This window comes from Octodon degus, unplaced genomic scaffold (genome assembly GCF_000260255.1).
Source record: "Octodon degus isolate 3935 unplaced genomic scaffold, OctDeg1.0 scaffold00100, whole genome shotgun sequence".
Classification (NCBI taxonomy): Eukaryota; Metazoa; Chordata; class Mammalia; order Rodentia; family Octodontidae; genus Octodon; species Octodon degus.
Genome location: NW_004524676.1, coordinates 6440693 through 6459028, shown reverse-complemented (window position 1 = coordinate 6459028; position 18336 = coordinate 6440693). Strand labels below are relative to the sequence as shown.

The window sequence follows — 18336 nt, the reverse complement described above, 5'->3', positions numbered from 1 at the left end:
TGTATTCAAAGTGGTTAGGATAGATATATAGTTACATTCTGTTAATGAATAGAATGATTTGTTCTAATGGTGTTTGTGAATAGGATCACAAGTCCGCATCTTGTACAGCAATTAACCACTAAGAAGAACATATGCAGTGTATTATTTGTTGAAAAATAAAAAAAAAATAAATAAATAAATAAATAAAAATAAAAAATAAAGCAAAGTGCATAATCAGTTAACATAAAACCAGTGACTAAACAGACGATATACCAACAGCCCAAGAGCTGGGTCTCAGGAATCAAACATGGTGGAATAAAGAAAGATTAGCAGGAAATACTGCCTCCCTGGGACCTAGAATTGAGAGGCCTGGAAAATAACAAGCCAGTGAGGAGCTTTGGGGGTGGGGGGTGGGGAGGAGGAGATCTTGAAAAATCAGAACAGAGTTGACAGGAAAACTAAAAACTACAGAGAATTTAGAGAACTGGTGCACAATGCAGGGAGACCAAAGCATCCACGGGAGGAACCCCGCCTCCCAGGGAGGAGCCTGTTCTGCTGCCGCGCGGGTGAGCTGGAGAGGGCTGGAAGCGCCAGCGAGAAACAGCCACCTGGCCCGGCAGCTCGAGCCCCCACAGCTGCTGTGCACTGCAAATTAACATGGAATTTTATCCTGAAGACAACCACACAGCAGGCGAGAGGGGAGCCCAAGTCCGGTGCAGCATGCATCACATGTGACAGTGCTGAATCCTGAGTCACCTGGAGAAGAGCTTAGTTGTCTAAGGCTGTGCCACAAAACTGCTGCACTTCGGAGTCTCCGCTGTCACCCTACCACAGTGACTGTGACAAGCGTCACAGGGAGGGCGTGGGCTAGATATACAGCTTCTCCTGGAGGAGTCAGTGCTCAAGCCAGGGTTATGGCTTGTGTCTAGAGGCCCCCCAAAGCCTCATGAGGGCAGCCACGGGGCGGGCTTCTCGAGTCTGTGATTGGCCCACATCCAGTGCTGGGATCATGGCGTGACACTACGCCTGCCCTGGGGCGTGCAGCCTACTTACGTATAAGGGCGGGAAAGAGCCTGCTCTCCGCTGCTCCTCCCTCTTTGTTCTTGATGCTCTTGCTGTTTTCCATAGCTGCCCTCTGCCTTGGAGCCAGCTGAGCAGGGACTGAAACCTCCACAAACTGTGAGCTAAATAACCTTTGCTCCCTTAATTTTGGGCATCGGATATTCTGTCCTAGCAACCAGAGAAAAGTGACCGAGACAACCAGGAAAGTCACAGTATCCCACTATTTGAGTTGAGAAGCCAGATCACTCATGTGTGGCTTTTGGGGGTGCTAGGCATGAGAATGCCGGCATCACGTCTGGTAGGCTCTTGGCCCTGTCCCCACCTGCTGTCTACCTCCAGCACAAAGGTCTGTTCGCTTTTTCTATCTGTCAACATGATCGAAAATTCGCCTCAGCTTGGACGGCTACCACGATCTGGGGTTTATGGTCAGAGAGTCCCGTGGAGCAGGGAGGGCAACTCCCCAACAACACATTGTAAAGTTAAGCTGAAAAAGTTATGACCCAAGACACACAGAGGAACACAGAAACTGGGCGCAAGTGCAGGGACTACAGTTCTAGGAAGAAAAAGGAGGACAGGATTCAGTGTACACCCACCAAAACAAATGTAGAACACACAGGACTTGGCAGTGATTCACTCTCCCTGCCCCATATCTGGTGAATGCCAGCGCTGCAGACCATGGAAAGAAGCTGCTCATTAAAAAGCGGAGTAGGATAGGTGGATGTTCAAGAAGAAGGGGGTGGTGAATGAAAGCAAGAGACGGGAAAAGGAATATTGTGGGACTGTCCTGCTTCAAGGTTGTATATGGTGAGATTTTTGGACTTATGTGCAAACATGAGAAGCATAGAATTCTTTATCCTATTTTTAAAATATAATCGAATTTTTAAATGTTTTATCATATTATGTAGGGACTTAAAGTTCAACATATCAATACTTGATGAAAAATACCTGTTCCTTATTATGCCTAAGATGTTTGAAATGCAGTGAGATAGTGAGGTTAAGCTTAATAGCCTAAATCGTTTGATAATAACAATAAGCTTGTCTTCTGGATGGTTAACAACCTAAGTTTGCAGACCAAAATTAGAGAAAAAGGAGGGCTACAAGGAAAGCCAACATTTTGGCCCTAGTCTTCTAAGGTAAATTAAGACTCAGGACATATGAGAACTTGTACTGTAACATCATGTACCTTGGTAGTGTCCCAAATTTTCTGATCAAGAAGACTATGGGGCCAAAGAGGAAAGTGATCGATGATGTAGAGTGGGCCTAAGGAGAGTCACATGGGGAGAAGACACTCTCTCAGGCTTTCACAGAGAGCACATTGGCCAAGCAATGGCCGTGACTCATCCACATGCCTGCACTGACAAAGGTTCTACAATCTGAGGTACAGGATCTCAGGACAAATCCTGAGGGCATTTCACTGACCTTCTCAGACCAAAAAGCTACAACTCTTATTGCATAAGTCTTGCTTTACCTTGGTCTTAACCATCCAGTAGAAAAGTATGGAGACGAAATATAGGAAATAAAGCCATACTGTTAAGTTGAGCTGTGGGGGACTCAGGTCAATAATTTCTGACATTGCCAGTTAAACAGAAGACCCAATGCTATTATGGGCTACTGGACTCTTTTAGAATATTTTGCTGAGTTTACACACCTATAATATTCAATAACGGAACTTAGAAAAAATGGGGTATACCTATGAATGTCCATTTTGTATCTGTGTATTCAAAATGGTTGGGATAGATATATAGTTGCATTCTCTTAATGAATAGAATGATTTGTTCTAATGGTGTTTGTAAATAGGATCACAAGTCTGCATCTTGTACAGCAATTAACCACTAAGAAGAATATATGCAGTGTATTATTTGTTGAAACTGTACTTCTGATTTGATTTGAAGCTGTCTCATTGCTATATGTTTATCAATAAAACTTTGAAAAAAAATTAAAAAAATAAAAGTAAGTAAAAAAAATAAAATATTATGAAAAAAAAAAGCGGAGTAGGAGAGAGTAAATCTGAAGTGGTACACCTCATTAGGAGGTGAGGAGAGAGAGAGAGACAGAGAGAGAGACAGAGAGAGACAGAGAGAGAGATAAGACACAGAGAGAGACAGAGACAGAGAGGCAGAGAGAGAGAGAGAGAGAGACAGAGAGAGAGAGAGAGAGAAAGACAGAGAGAGACAGAGAGAGATCTGTGTGTAGGACCAGCAACCCACCCTCAGGGAAACACAACACAAGGCAGCAGAGGCAAAGACTAACCAACCTGGGGAGAGAAGGGCGCAACTAGACCCATGACCGTGGACACTAAGTCCAGCAGCCCAGGGAGCCCTGCCTTGTGGTGTCCATCCTGCAGAAGACAGAGGGCTGATCACATGTGCCGTCTGCCAATGGAATGAAGGGCATGCATTGTCTTGAACAGTTCCTGCAGTCCAGAGGGCATGAACAGAGTGGCCTGGAGGTCAAGGAAGGGAACTCGCAGACCCAGAGGCGCTGAGGCCCGGCCTACAGAAGCATGCCTGGCTGCATCTCAGGATCACAGAGCATGGCAAAACATTGCCCTTGCAATAGCAGGAAGTCTTTCTCAAAGGTTTTGAAATTTTTCATATTTGTAATTTTTTTTCTTCATCTGTTTTTTTCCAGGTTAGGGGCTTTTCTCCCCCTTCATTCTTTCTCTTCTTTTAGTTTCTATTTTTTTCCCTTTAACTTTCTCCCTTCCAATATTTTTCTCCTCCATCATCTCCTGATTTTACTGTTCTTTTTTTTTTCTTTTTCTTGTTCACTCTTCATGTGACCCCTCTCTATCACCACTAACTTCTTCTTATTCATCGATAGAATCACCCATCTTACTTTTTCTCCTCCTCCTAGCACATCAATTAATTTTTCAAATTTTACTTTCACTCTTCATTCTCTTGCTCGCATAAGTGATGCTGATTTTATTACCACAGCCAAGGTCCCAAGGCGTTGTTATTAATTGGTCTTTTTTAATCCAATATTTCGGTCACCTAGGGGTCATTACAGGGCTGTGGCCCATCCCGGGAGACCTGGGCCAGACACCCAGCAACCATTCATCTCAAGAGAATGAAGGTGACTAGAACCTGGGGCCGAGACAAAAGGCCAGAGGCTGCCACGCCGAGAATGCCACTGAAACCAGACTTCATCTACAGAGGATTTCAGACAAAATTCCCACTACAATAAGCCCACAAGCCTCAATAGAAATACAAACATGAGACAGCAAGCCAACAAAAGTCCTCCAAATGCTCCTGGTTGTCTCCTGATGCTGATCTGCGGGGCACCCATGGGAAGGAAGCCAAGCCCCTCACACCTGAACGGTCTGAAGTGGAATCAGGGAGCTAACAAAATGGTTCATAAGCCAACTGACAAGATCACAAACGACATAACAACATATTCAGTCAAGTAAGCAAAATCATGACCAAGTGTTAAAAGACACCAGTAAAAAGATAGAAGAGACCAACAAAAGGGTGCGCCACACACATGACCCACCTAGAAGGGGACCAGGGACCACAAAAGGGCTCCAAATAGAAATTCCGGAGATTAACTTTCCTAGACCGTGTGGGCAACAGAAGTGACCAATGTGAAGACCAAGTCTCAGAACCAGGCCTGTTGGGGACCACATAACAAGAGGCAGTACAGAAGCCAGAGAGCAAGACAAACGACCCAACTGCTCCTAAATTTTGCCTAATTGGAATTAGTTTAAAAAATAAAATAAAATAAACAGAAGACAGCACAGATGGCATAAAAACCTGTTTGCTGAAATAGCTGAAAACTTCCCAAATATGGTACAACAACTTAACCTAAAGATAAGTGACATATATTGTCTTAGTTGCTTTCTTATAGCCAAGACACAATAATGGACTTCCACAAGTAAAAGGAGGACAGGTTGGTTTTAGTTCACAGTTTGTAGAGCTTCAGCCCAAGCAAGGTGCCATGGCTAAGGGAGATGGGGGCAGAGAGCAGAGAGCCTTCTTTCTTTTATTCCATGCGAGCTACAAGTCTTCCTGATGTGGTAAGCCAATCACCCACAGGCAGAACCACATGAATGCAATCATCAGACCAGTGCAGCATCACACACCATGGTGGTTGTTTGATTGTCACCGTGAGTGGAAATGCCCAGCTGAGTTGAGTCAGCATGGCTCCGGAAGACCCACTTAAGTAGGCTTGCTGGAGTGTACAAACGGAGGACACATTCTGATTTTCCTTGGAAGAGCTTCACTGAAGCTGATTTTCCTGGAGAAACTTTGGCTGTTCTCTTCAGGGGAGCTCCGGTCTTCAACCTTGCCATGGGTGTCATCTCCTGACTTCCAGCACAGATCCTTCAGCTTGGGGCATCAGCTTTGGGGCTGCCTGGTGCAGAGCTTTGTTGCTGGTACTTTTCTTTGGAGAAGCTAAGAATCGAAGGATGGAAAACAATATTTCATGCAATGGGAAGACCTGCCAAGAAAAAGCAGGAGTAGCTATCCTGTATTCAGGAAAAGTAGACTTCAAGCCAAAACTGATTAGAAGAGACAAAGAAGGTCACTATATATTGGCTAACGTAACAATTCTACAGGACAGAATAACAATTAAAAGACATACACACCAAACACCAACATACCCAACTTCATAAAACAAACACTACTAGACATAAAAGATTGGATAAACATTAACACAGTCATAGTGGGGGAATCCCAAAACTATCACAAATAGACCAACAAAATAATCAAATGAAATGCGTGAATGGAATCGCATATTTGAACAAATGGACTTAATATCTACACAGTGTTGTGCCCAACACTAGAATGCACATTCTTCTCAATAGCACATGGGACTTCTCCAGAATGAAGCACATACCAGCCAATAATCATGCTTCAGTGAACACAGAAGTGACAAAATTATCCCATGCACATTACCAAATCATGTTGCAACACAACTAGAAATCAGTGGTAAAAGAAACCCCAGTAATTATGCTAGCACATGAAAATTAAATAATACACCTGGATAATCAGTGGATCATGGGAGAAATCAAGAATTAATTCCTGGAATCAAACAATAATGCAAAATACAAGAACCTAGGGAATGCAGTGAAAGCAGTCCTAAGAAGGAATTTGCATGTGTGAATGCTCACATCAGAAATAAAGGCAATCTCCAACGAATAACCTGATTTTGCACCTCATGGTGTATTACAAGAATAGTCCAAATGCAAAGCCAGCACAGAAAGGAAATTATACAGAAGGTAGGAAAATTGAGACTGAAAAACAATGCAAGAATCAATGAATGGAAGAGCTGATTCTTCAAAAGAGTAAACAAAACAGAAAAATACTTAGCCAGTCTCACAGAAAAAAAGCATGCAAACACCCAAATCAATGTAATTGGAAATCAAAAAGTGAAATCACAACAGATATCACTGAAATTCAGAGTATTAGTAACTCCTATGAAAATCTTTAACAAATTGGAGAATTCAAAAGAATGGATAGATTTTCAGATATGTATGAATGATCAGAAATGAACCAAGAAGATATGAAAATTGTGAAAGAGCCCATAACAGGAAATAAAATTGAAGCAGCAGTAAAATAAATTTTAAAAACTCCCGACCAAAAAACAGAACCCGGTGCAGTCACTGGCGAGCTCTATAAGAATTTCAGAGAAGATTTAATGCCAGTACTCTTCAAACCCTTCAATCAAATCAAAAGGTAAGGAGTTCTCCCAAAGTCATTCCTCAAGGTAACATTATACTGACTTCAAAACCCGACAATGATCCCCATCAAACATTTCCAGATCAGGCTTGGGAGATAGCTCAGCAGTCTAAGCACCCGGCTGGCAGGCACAAGGACCCTGGTAGGATCCCCCATACTGCATATTGCACCAGCCCTGCCCCAGGGCACACTGAGCCGGCCACCAAAACCGAGCGTGGTGGTACACGCATGTAATCCCAGCACTGGGGAGGCTGAAACAGGAGGATTATTATGAGTCTGAGCTGCATAGTGAGGCCCTGTACCAAATATATAAATTAAAAAATATATAAAACAATACAAGATCAATTTCTTTAATAAACAAGATGCAAAAATCTTCATCAGGATTGTAGCAAACAGAATGCAATGAATCATCATAAAGAACAAACATCATGACGAAGTAGACCTTAGCTCGGGGATACAACAGTGACTTGACATACTCAAATAAATGTGTGTAATGCATCTCATAAACAAAAGTAAACACAAAAGTCATCTGATTATCTCAACAGCTGCAGAAAGGTCTTTGTCAAAATGTGACATCCATTTGAGATAACAACCCTGAAGAAAGACATTATCCCAATCCGTAAAAACCTTTATGATAACCCTACTACCAATATCACTTTAAATGAAATAAAAAGCTGCACGTTTTCCCTTTAAAATCCAGAATAAGACAATGGTGTCCACTGTCACCATTCTTGTTTAACACAGTATTCAAAACATTACCCAGACCATGGAAAGATATAAAAGGGACATTGATATATAGGAAAGGAAGAAGTTAAATTATCATTATTTGCAGATGACATGGACCTTTCTAAAGAAGATCCAAAAACTTCCACCAAAGGATTCATGGAATTAATAACCAGCAATGTAACAGGATACAACATCAGCACAGATCAGTAGGGTTCCTGTGTGCCTATAATGAGCTCACTGAGAAAAAAATTATAAAAATACCATCTTCAAAAGTACCAAGAAAAATTATGTAGAAATTAACCAAACAAGGAAGTAAAGGATCTGTACTATGCAAACTATAGTACTCCAAAAAAAGAGACTGAAGCGGCCATCAGAAAATGGAAAGATTTCCCCTATTGTAGGCTAGGGAGAATACGTATTGTCAAAATGTCCATGCTTCCAAAACTGACACCCAGACTGAACGCAATCCCAACCAAAAGGCCAACAATATTCCTTACAGAAAACAACCCTGAAATTCATTTGGAACCGGAAGGGGTCCTGCACAGCAAATGCAATCCTGGGTAACAAGAGCAGAGAAGGAACTCTCACAATCCCAGAATTTGAATTATATGACAAAGCCACAACGCTAAAACCAAGATACACAAAAACAGCTACGAGGATCGATGGAGCAGAACTGAGGATGTAGGTACAACCACATGCACACTCAGTTACCTGATATTGGACCAAAGAGACAAACTACTCTGGAGGAAAGACAGCCCTTTAGCAAGTGGGGCTGGGAAAGAAGACTGAATCTAGATCCACATGTCTCACCATCTAGTAAACGAAAATCAAATGGATCGAAGATCAAGATGTGAAGAAAATAAAGCAATCTGCTGGAAGATAAAATATGTGAAATTCTTAAAAGACACAAGCAAGGCAGGAACTCTATGAATGCCATGGTAACCGCACACAAATAACAGCAGGGAGCAGCAAATAAGATTCTATCCCACTAAAAGGTTCTGCATCGCAAAGGAAACCCCAGACAGAGTGAAAAGACACACGAATGATCTGTCTGCAGTCTATTCTCTGTGAAGCTAGTCTAACAGTTTTCATAATATTTTTATATTAATTTTATTGAGAAAGAAGTAGCAATGAGACAGTTTCAAAACAGGTTAGTAGGACAGTTCATTTTGTCTGTGCTACAAAACATCATCCATAACGTGGACACAAACAGCTTCATGCAAAAGAAATAAAACTTTGTCATAAACAAAGTGACTTTCTTGTAAGTGGTGTTGGATTGCCTCGAAGATAGAATTAAAAATATTTTGAAAACCTCGAGCAATGAACTGCGTCTTTTTCAGTATCTTAAGAAAAGAAACAATGCAGTTAAATGCTAAGACAGAGAACTAAACTGTCCCATTGCAGGTGAGGAAGACGCTTCACGGCAGTCACGTGGGTAGAAGGAACAGCGGGCCTGAGTCAGTGGATGCCTCGCCGAGAGTCCACAGCAACATGATCTCCTACGTGGGCAGACACATGGCTTCACCGAAGAAGAAAACTATCTTGAGTCCTTCCACGTTCGAAAGAAACTAACCAGGATGGAAACCTGACCTCAGATGATAACACAAGAGAACAAAACAGGTAAGAAAAGCGTTCTACCACAGGGGTCTCAGCGGGAGAGTGACCCCTGCCTTCCAGCACCTGGCCAGCTCTGTTCTACATGACTTCAAAAGCTGAAAGAAGGACTGGTGTTGACACAGCACAAGGAGGAGTCTGCAGTTTCCCAGACAGCCCCAACCATGGCAGCCTTGCCTGGGTGCCCCGGGGCTAGAGCTGCGCTCCCACGGCTGGGGAAGCAAGCCTCTCGCTCAGCTTTTGCAAGAATCAATGGGGAGTTCAGACTAAATGACCTGCAAAATCTCTCAAACCCTGATTCCTTTACTCTACCACAGTATTTAAAGGCAGCACAACAGGAGGGCCTGTGTGATAGCTTAATGACATTCAGTCACCCTAACTCACTAGCTTCCCATGGACTGCAGCCATGACATCATGTGGGCAGGAGGCTAGGCAGCTGGAAAGCTGGATGGGCAGTCGTGACAGTAGGGCTCTGCTCTGTGCTGAGGGCGCAGATGCGGGCCAGTAACTAATCTCTCTGAGCCTCAGTTTTCTGCAAGGTGGGGATGCAGTGAGCATCTTGCAGGCCTGTTTAATGACTGGCAGTAGCTAGGCAACAGGCGTGGCCCCCGAAGAGCCTCGGTCCACAACAGCTATTCTTACTGTCATTAGAGAACGTCTCAGACCCTGCTCCGGTTACAGCTGTGGAATCCTACACTCAGCACAACCCAACGAACCTTGCCATCTTAAGCGAAAGAAAATACTGGCCGAACCAAATAAGAAATAAAAAAGTAACAATTTCAATTTAAGGAATTATATCAAACTCCTTTCTTCCCAAATGCAGAATCCTTCCAACTCTGACACCTTTCAGAGTTGCTTAAACAGCTACTTATTTAAATATCATGATGGAGCTTAGTGTAAATTGATAACTCCCAGCTAAAAACAAACACAGGCTCAGCGGTACCACGCAGGAGGCAGCCCGTAGGCTGAGAACAGAACAGTTGCCGAGAGCAGCTCCTCTCTCCACGCCTTAAACTCAAGGTAAAAGCAACATGGTTTCTCACTATGAAGCATATTGTTTTATTTTTCTTCATTTTTTCCATCCTGAAGTTCCCCTTAACATGTTAGAAGATCTAAATGCTGACTTTTTTTTTTTTTTTAGCTCTCTCCCTCAGGGAGCTACAGAAAAGAACAAGTCTGAACACAGTTTGTGTTACTTTGTTTATCAAACTCTGATTGGAAGTATCAAACTTGGCAGCATTAAAAATACATAGAGTTTTGTACAATTTTCCAGTATTTCCAACGTGTCCCTCCCCTTGCTACTTTGATTATATTACAGGCCACATGCCTGCCAGCTACAGTGGGGTCACCCTGACTTGTAAGTGGGAGTCCAGCGCAAGTCCTTTGCACTTGCAACTCTGTCTTTCTGGAACGAGTTTGCCCTAGGTGTCCCCGCAGTGCCTTCCTGACCTCACTTAGAACTTGCTCAAGTATTATCTTTGGTGAACATCCCACCTTAGAGCATTCGCCACCATCATCCATTAGCATACCTTGTTTTATCAGGTTTTCTTAATACTTACCACCTCACCTCCTGTATGTGTATTTATTTATTTATTTATTTACAGTACCAGGGATCGAACTCAGGACCTTGCACTTGCCAGGCAGGTGCTTATGCCGCTGAGCTATCTCCCCAGCCCCCTGGACATGTATTTAATGTGTCTTAATTATGACCCTTTCCTTGGAACCTAAGCCACAGAAATAATGACCATGGCTGTTTCCCCCACTACAGTAATCCCAGCGTACAGCTCAGCACACTGCCTGCGCCACACGTGACAGGGAGGCAGAAAGCATTTGCTGAATGAATGAATCACTAACAGCTCTCCCACTTGTGCTCCAAACTGAAAGATGAGGGGGACAGACCAGAAAATCGCGAACTTCTTCTTGAGCTCTACCACTCAATGACCCTTTCATTTCCTAAGATTCTATTCTCAAGCTTTATGTATTTTTTTAAAGAGAATGTTTCCTAAGTAACAATATGTTTCTGATACAGCAAAAGTTCTAAGTAAATATGATGATGTCGTCTCTATAGCAGAATACTTCTTACAGGAAAAAGTTACTATTCTATCTTTTAATCTATTTAGTACAGAGTGTACAGGGTCTCACTACCCAGACTAGACTCTAGTGATCCTCTGGTTTTCAGCCTCCCAAGCACTGGATTACAGGTGTGTGCCACCATGCCCAGTCTCAATCACTCTCTCAGTTTACCCTACCGGACAGGGCAAGCGTGACATACCAGGGATTGAATCCCGGTCCCTGCGTCAGCCTAAGCAGGTGCTTTAATCCAAATGAATTTATTCCGTCTTTTAGACTTAATCCTCCAAAGTGTCATCTCAAATATCCACATGCCAACAGACCACCAGTGTCACCGATTTGCTCTCAGCAGCTGGGTCTTCTTTTCACAGACATGCACTAGGTAAACCCCCACGGGTTTGCCTCCGGCAAGCACCCACCGCTACTTCACATATGCAAAGCTGGACATCAGCAAGAGTAAGAAACTGGACCAGGGATAGTGCTGCCTTGCCACCACCATATCCCTAGGGCCCGGTGCACACAGGCACCCCTCAGAGTCACGGGCTCAGTGCTCCAGTGGTGGCCCAGGGCCTGAAAGCCAGAAGAACACAGGTCGGAGCCAGGTTTGGTTCCACTCTGTCTTCTTTCTCCGGCACTCAGAGTCAGGAAGTCAAGAAGAGACCCGGGAGAGTCCAAGGTGGCCAGAAGAGACCCAGCCCCCAAACGCTCCTCAGCCTGTCGCCCCTGTGCTTATTTGTGTCTGGACACTGTCTGCAATGGGGGGACTGCAGAACGATATTGTGAAAAGAAAAGGAGAATCAGAACAAACCCAAGAATTCCAGTGTCGCGCCCGGCTCAGGTGCGCACCACACACCGAGCTCCAGCAGCGCCACCGCGGGCCCCTGAGCCTGGGCCTCCTCACCCGCGCAGCATGCGCCCCTCCCCTGGCACACAGCTGGGCCCCCGGAATCTGCAGGCATTGGTGAGAACTGACGGAAGAGACCCAGGTGTCACAGACTGTCTCCTGCGGCCAGCTTGTTCACTGAGACAAGTTACCACTAGGGGACACTGAGCTAGCAAGGAACCTAGACGGAGGCAAATGCGAACGCCCCTGGGAGCTGCGGGCCCTCCCTCACTGCTGCACCGCGAGAGGCCTTCTCCGGGGACTCTGAAGCAGCTGAGCTGTGAGGAGAGGAGAGCCAGTGCTGGGTAGGTGGCAGCGCTGGCATTGGCGTGCAGGTCTGTCGTCACCACAGCAGCCCTGAAAGAGAATGGCCTTCCCCGCTCCTTTTAATGGTGGTGGGCTCTAGGCTTAATCCGAAAGCTTTCCGAGCATCTTTGCTAATATCCTGAGGCAGGCCGGCACTTCTGACAGCCTCATGTGGAAGTTAGCAGGAGATAGTGCCTGAGTGCTCATGTAGTGATTTCTGTACACAGGCCGGGTAAAGCCCAGTCGCTCGTCCTTCCTCCACCAGAGTGAAGGAAAAGATGAAATCTCTTAGGCCTATGCCACTGAAGCCAACCGCTCTCCCGGTACTTTTTCTTAACACAAGACAGATTTTCTTTTCCCTTCCCCTACACTGGACACTATTTCACAAATTTCCTGTTTTAGATTACAAAAATATTTAACAGTAAAGATAGTGTCCTATGCTATGACACTTAATTCAGTAGAAGATCCACTTCCCAAGGCTGATCTCCATTAACGTGACAGGACAGCTTATTATGCACACTGAAACGTTCAGAGAGGTAAAAGGGATGTGAATAATAAGGATGAGAAAACACAGACATAAATGAATTTTGTGGTCCATTGATGCTTAAAGGTGTTTAGAAACTATTGAGACATTTGCTATCTTAATGTGTTGCGGGGGGGGGGAATCTTTCTAGAAAAAAAAAAGTTATATGAAAAGTACTGGTGCTTATTCTGTGCAAGAACTGCCTCAGGTCCCCGGGGGAGTTGGGGGTCAGGGGTGGGTAGGATGCAGTCTGTCTCTTTCTCTCCCTCCCCCTTTCTTCCTTCCCCTCCCTCCCTCTCCCTCTCTCTCCCTCCTGTTCCCTCCTCCTCTCTCTCTCTCTCTCTCTCTCTCTCTCTCTCTCTCTCTCTCACCCTCTCTCTCACACACACACACCCATATGCCCCTCTGAATCTATTGTTCAAAAGCCTCCAGCATCTACTTTTCTTGTAAAGATCCTCTCCCTTGAATCCTGACCCCCTAAGCAACCCGTACACCCATGCTTGCCTTCTCTCTGTGACTTTTAAGAATATCTCTGTGTCACTGTCATCTCAAAAATAGCTCTTTTGCTCCTTTTCTATTCTAAGCAACAGCTATAATTCATTTTGGTAGAATGACAATAACATACCACTTACTCAGTTCATGCGCCCTAAACAAACTGGTACCTCTGCTTGTTTAATATGAATATAAAAAGAGAGTGGAGGTATGTGCAGAAGAGATGTGTTAGGCTAACAAGATGCCCCGGGGTGCAGAAGTCTGTGGCGTTGTGTGGGTACGCGTCACCCATCAGGTGACTTCCCGTGAGCAACAGTCAGAATCCTTACTGGAAAATCCTACTGGAAGGAAGTGAACTGCATGAGCCCAACTGAACATTACGTAACAAAATTCCGACTGAAAAAAGAAGTAGAAGAAAGAGGAAAGAAGACAGGAGAAGAGCTGCGCTTCTTTGTTTCTGACAAACAAAAGTCAGAAAATTTGCCATAAAAACAAAGTATCTTTATTCACTCTTCAGTCCCTTTGGGGAGGAAGCAAGACGGCAGAGAGCTCTGTGTTCACACGTGCCCGCGTGTGCACGCACGCTGAACGCAGAAGTCAAAAATAGAAGCGTCCTGTATTTAGAAAGTGTTGAACTTCTCTAGCCACGTCACCTTTTATTTCTTCTTTGGAGCAAGAGACGCTTCCACTGTGGCTTTTAACCGACCTGTGTGTTCAAAATAGAAGGTTCTGACATTTTCAGGAATCCTCCAGGTCGCGGAGGGCAGAGGAGCTCGGACGGAGGGGCTGCGCTCGAGACCCGGCAGCCGCGTGCGGACACAGCCCGGCCGAGCACGAGTGGCTGAAGGCGGCTCTGGGCTGCGCGGCGCGGTCCCTGCCGCAGCCAAGCGCGCACGTACGCCCTCCACGACTTCGGTGTTGTCCTGGACAAACACTCGCAGGTATCATTGTTTAAAATAAAAAACCGCACGGCCGGGTCGGTCCCGGCGCGCACCAGGCCTGCCGCCCGCGCGGCCGCGCTGCGCTCTCCTGCCGCCCTGGGCTCGCCACCGCGCAGACGACCGCTCAGGCCGCAGGAGCCGTCCTTGTGTCCCCTCCAGGGACCCCCAAGACGGGGCTGCTGTTTGTCAGGTCAGTTCCCAAACATCACCTCTGCATACTCGACTCACACTGAAAAGCTTTTCGCTAATTTGGTCTCTGTTAGTGCACTGTTCATGGCCCCTTCTTTCCTGCCAAAAGCTAAGGTCAACAAAAAAATAAAAGATTGCAAATGCTTTTCTCAAAAATAAAAAGGCGTGATCCAAAGAGCCTCTTGTCTGGAGCCACAGAAGTGAGCAAGCAAAAGGAAAGGGAAAAACCCGTCCTGAGCTCTGAAGCACACTTTGTCTCGCGGGCGGCCAAAGCTGCAGGGTACACAGCGCCCTAATTATGAACTAGCTGCTCTTTCCCGGGTCCCGCGGGGCACCAGGGACGGGCTGTGTTTGTGTCATCTACCCGAAGTTATTACTTCAGGAAACAGGCTTATGTTCCTCACTTAACATGTTCTTTTTAAAGCACTAGAGTTGGCTTACTGAAAGAACCTTTTGTAAAGTAATGAAAGTTCCGCTCCTGCAACTTTTACCCTAGGAACTGCCAAATCCTTTTAGCATATAGGATTTCCTCACAGTGAAATGCCCCCATTCAGTGATTTGACACAAAGGACATACCATGTTAAATTTCCCATAAAATCTAATGAATCGAGGTGGGAGGTAAAAATCTATTGCTGAGTCTTTTCCTTCCTATGAAGCGGGAGGAGAAATTGCTGCCTCATTGGATAACCAGCAGTGTGTCCACATCCTGTCTCCCTGCGGTAGCTTCACTCGCAACAAGAGCTAAGAGCGAAGCGAAGGCTCACTGTCTATGTTAAAGATGCTGCAGTCATTGAAATTAGCTTTATTCTTCTTATCAAATCTATCATGTTGCACAAACATACCAACACATGTAGACTGCATGAAATGTCCAGGTCTCGTGTCAGGCCCTCCTACAGAACTGTCTGTGTGGCCAGAGGTTGCTTTCCTTCTGTGATTCAGTGTCCTGCCCACACCACTGGCACATGCAAGCAGGTTGGAAGGGCAAGGAAGGTCCGAAGGCAGCTCTGACGCGGAAGCAGAGGGCCTCACCCAACCGACCCATTCCAACGCCCCAGCCCTTGTGCGACTTCCCTTTCCGGTTGCAGGCAAAACTCAAGAAGCTTCCCAAATCCTAGTTTACCAGTTTATCTGTTCACTCTGCTTTGTGTAGGTAACAGCTGGTAGCCCTTGGTGTCATACTCTTACTCCAGTATGACACCAAGTCTTGACTGGGAATGCTCCAACAGGCGGCCCGCCTGCAACAGGACAGAGTCCCTCACAAGGGTTGGGTCACAGCACAAACGACATTTTAGGACAACTGCACCTCAGAAGTGGGTTCTCCCTACCAAAACAGAGCAGAGTACTTCCTAAAAGAGTCTTTTTGCCCTTAATCCAGTACGGCATTCCCTTCTTTTGAAAAGGACAACAGTTAAGTTCCGTGACTTTCCCAAACGTGTTGTATTTTGCTTAACTAAGAGGAAGTATGTGTGCATTTGGCCGGTCTCCAGCCCGGGCTTCCTCCTGAGCCTCGGGGCAGGGTGTACACTGGCTTCCAGGGCGCTGCGCATCCTAGTTCTGCTGTGAAGATCAGCTTTCCCTTCTAAGAATGGCAGCGCTGAAAAGCGATCCCTCTGTCTACAGCCAGCACCCTTCGCCCAAGCATATTATTATCTTAGTGATCTATTTCGTTAACAAAACACTTGATCCAAATTGAGTTGGGCCATCTGATAAACTGCATCCCTCATTGTCTGTTTTCATTTCTTACAAATTCAAATTTGACACACAGTTTAAAGAGACGATGGTAAGACATGGGAACGAAAACATATATCCTCAATGGTTTGGCAAAATGTTTCAGTGATTCAGAATGACCTTCAAGGGTTAGCTTGTCCTGAAGAGAAACTAATGTCTAAAGAGGCCGCACCTTGCTCCAAAGATCATAAACAGGACCGAAATCTCCCCACCTCGTGTCCAAAGCACCTCCTGCTGTACCACACTTTCATGATTTACAACATTCAGCTAGTAAGCCACAGTCTATGAGCCCCTGTCTCAATTTTTACAGATATCCTAACACTTATCAAGCTTATATAAAACATTTTATAATAAGCTGCAATTTGATGCAAGAACTATCATCTTACCAAAAAAATTAGCAGTAAATCAAATTACCTGGTGTTCTGACATATTATATCCCTTCAATCAAAGCTCTGAAGCTAGAGAAACCCAAGCACAAAGCCGGAAAAATAAATTGTCAGAGTTGGCCCCATTAATGGTGGCAGGCGTCAAGGCCACTTAGGGGTGGGTGAGAGAGTAGCCAATCAAGAGCACACATCCAGGGACAAAGACTCAGCACAAGACTGGAACAGAGGTGAGCTGCTCTGAGCCAGAAACCGGCCCCACGCCCAGATGTACTCCCCACCCTGGCAAGGCTAGGTAAGGGTCCTCAAAATAACTCTGCCAACAGCCAGCAGCAAACACAATAATGCCTTGGAACACTAATGTTGTTTTTTAATGTCTTCAAATTACTAGAAACTTCTGAATAACATTCCTTCTCCTGCCCCTACCCTCAGCATTATATAATCCACCGTTATGTAATCATCTATGACATTTCAATAGCCTTTTTATATTTTACCAAAACCCATTTTTTCCAGTTTTCAAGATGAAAATGAAAATGTCTAAAGGCATATGACTATCAAAGATTAAAAGTCATACTTAGCTGAAGACAACTCTCTAAACTAGCTCCTCTTATGTCTTATCTTCAGCCACTTGTAGCAGGCACACACACACACACAAAAAAAAAAAAATATATGTGGAATCTTACACACAGCTGGGGAAAAAACCAGGAAGGCATTTTTCATTCCACCAGAGTAGAATTTATCAAGTAAACTGAACCATATACGTGACTCCATCCATCAGGAGGCTCTACTAAGCACCGGCAGGACCAAGACATCATGGTGGTCGCTGTCTGCTTTTCTCAGGGAACATGGGTTCTCTTTTTTAAAATGGTCTTGCTTATCCAGTGTCAAGCTTAAATACCACACTGATGCTTTGGGGAGAAAAAAGAATTCAATTCCCAAATGTGTCATGGAATCCCTCTCTCCCATGGTATATTGGCCGGCTAATAATCCTAACTATCCACAAGACAGCAGAACGCAGTATGGACACTTTCCACAGACTCAGAGAAGGTCATCTCACACGGGAATTTCAAATTCAGCCCTCTCATTTTAAAGATAAGGAAACAGACCCAGCAGCAGATGTGAGAGGCCCTACTTCAAGTTCCTCACCTTTCAATCATTTTGTCTATGACGGAAATCACAGGGAAACTACAGCAAATTAGAATCTTCATAGTAACACTACAGTCTTGTTACTGTCTTCCTGAGTTTATCAGCATGCACTCTACTGACATCAATAATTACACTGCAAAACACAACCCTTGGCCATACCAGGTGGTTTGTAATGCCCATCTGTTGTGATTTGGATATGATGTCCCCCCGAGTCTCATGGACTCAGAGGGGGGCTTCTGGAAAATGACTGGGTCATGGGGACACTGTGCTCATCAGTGGATGAAGCCACAGATGAGTTTATAACTGAAAGTGTTGTAGGAAGTAGGCCTTGTCAAAAGAGGCAGGGGTTGGTGTACAACAAAGTGAGGAAAAGAGGACGGAGGAAACAGATCCCTAGGACCCAGCAAGGATCTGAACCAAGAAATGGAACTCACAGAAGAATGAACAGAGGGACCTCAGGGCAAGAGAGGGAAGTGGCAAGCAACATTTTCTCTCTGAAGTCCAAATCACAGCATGAAAGAACCCACAGATGTACAGTGGCCACAGATGTGCGGTGGCCCCTGACTACCTCAGAAGCCTCCACAGAGAAATGGAAGCATGGATCCTGCAGACT

General features: G+C 44.9%; 1 long non-coding RNA gene across 3 annotated transcripts; it reads right to left on the bottom strand.

Annotated features, from left to right (window-relative positions):
• Nucleotides 1-4948: 4948 nt before the first annotated feature.
• Nucleotides 4949-16693, bottom strand: LOC111818743. 3 transcript variants are annotated; one of them, XR_002822658.1, is made up of 4 exons: nt 16609-16693; nt 14399-14575; nt 14043-14259; nt 4949-5435 (listed from the first exon to the last, which is right to left on the bottom strand). It is a non-coding gene; the product is annotated as an uncharacterized LOC111818743 (long non-coding RNA). The 3 variants fall into 3 exon arrangements; XR_002822659.1 differs by lacking the exon at nt 4949-5435 and adding an exon at nt 5863-5895; XR_002822657.1 differs by lacking the exon at nt 4949-5435 and adding an exon at nt 11331-11702.
• Between the last annotated feature and the right edge of the window lie 1643 nt (nt 16694-18336).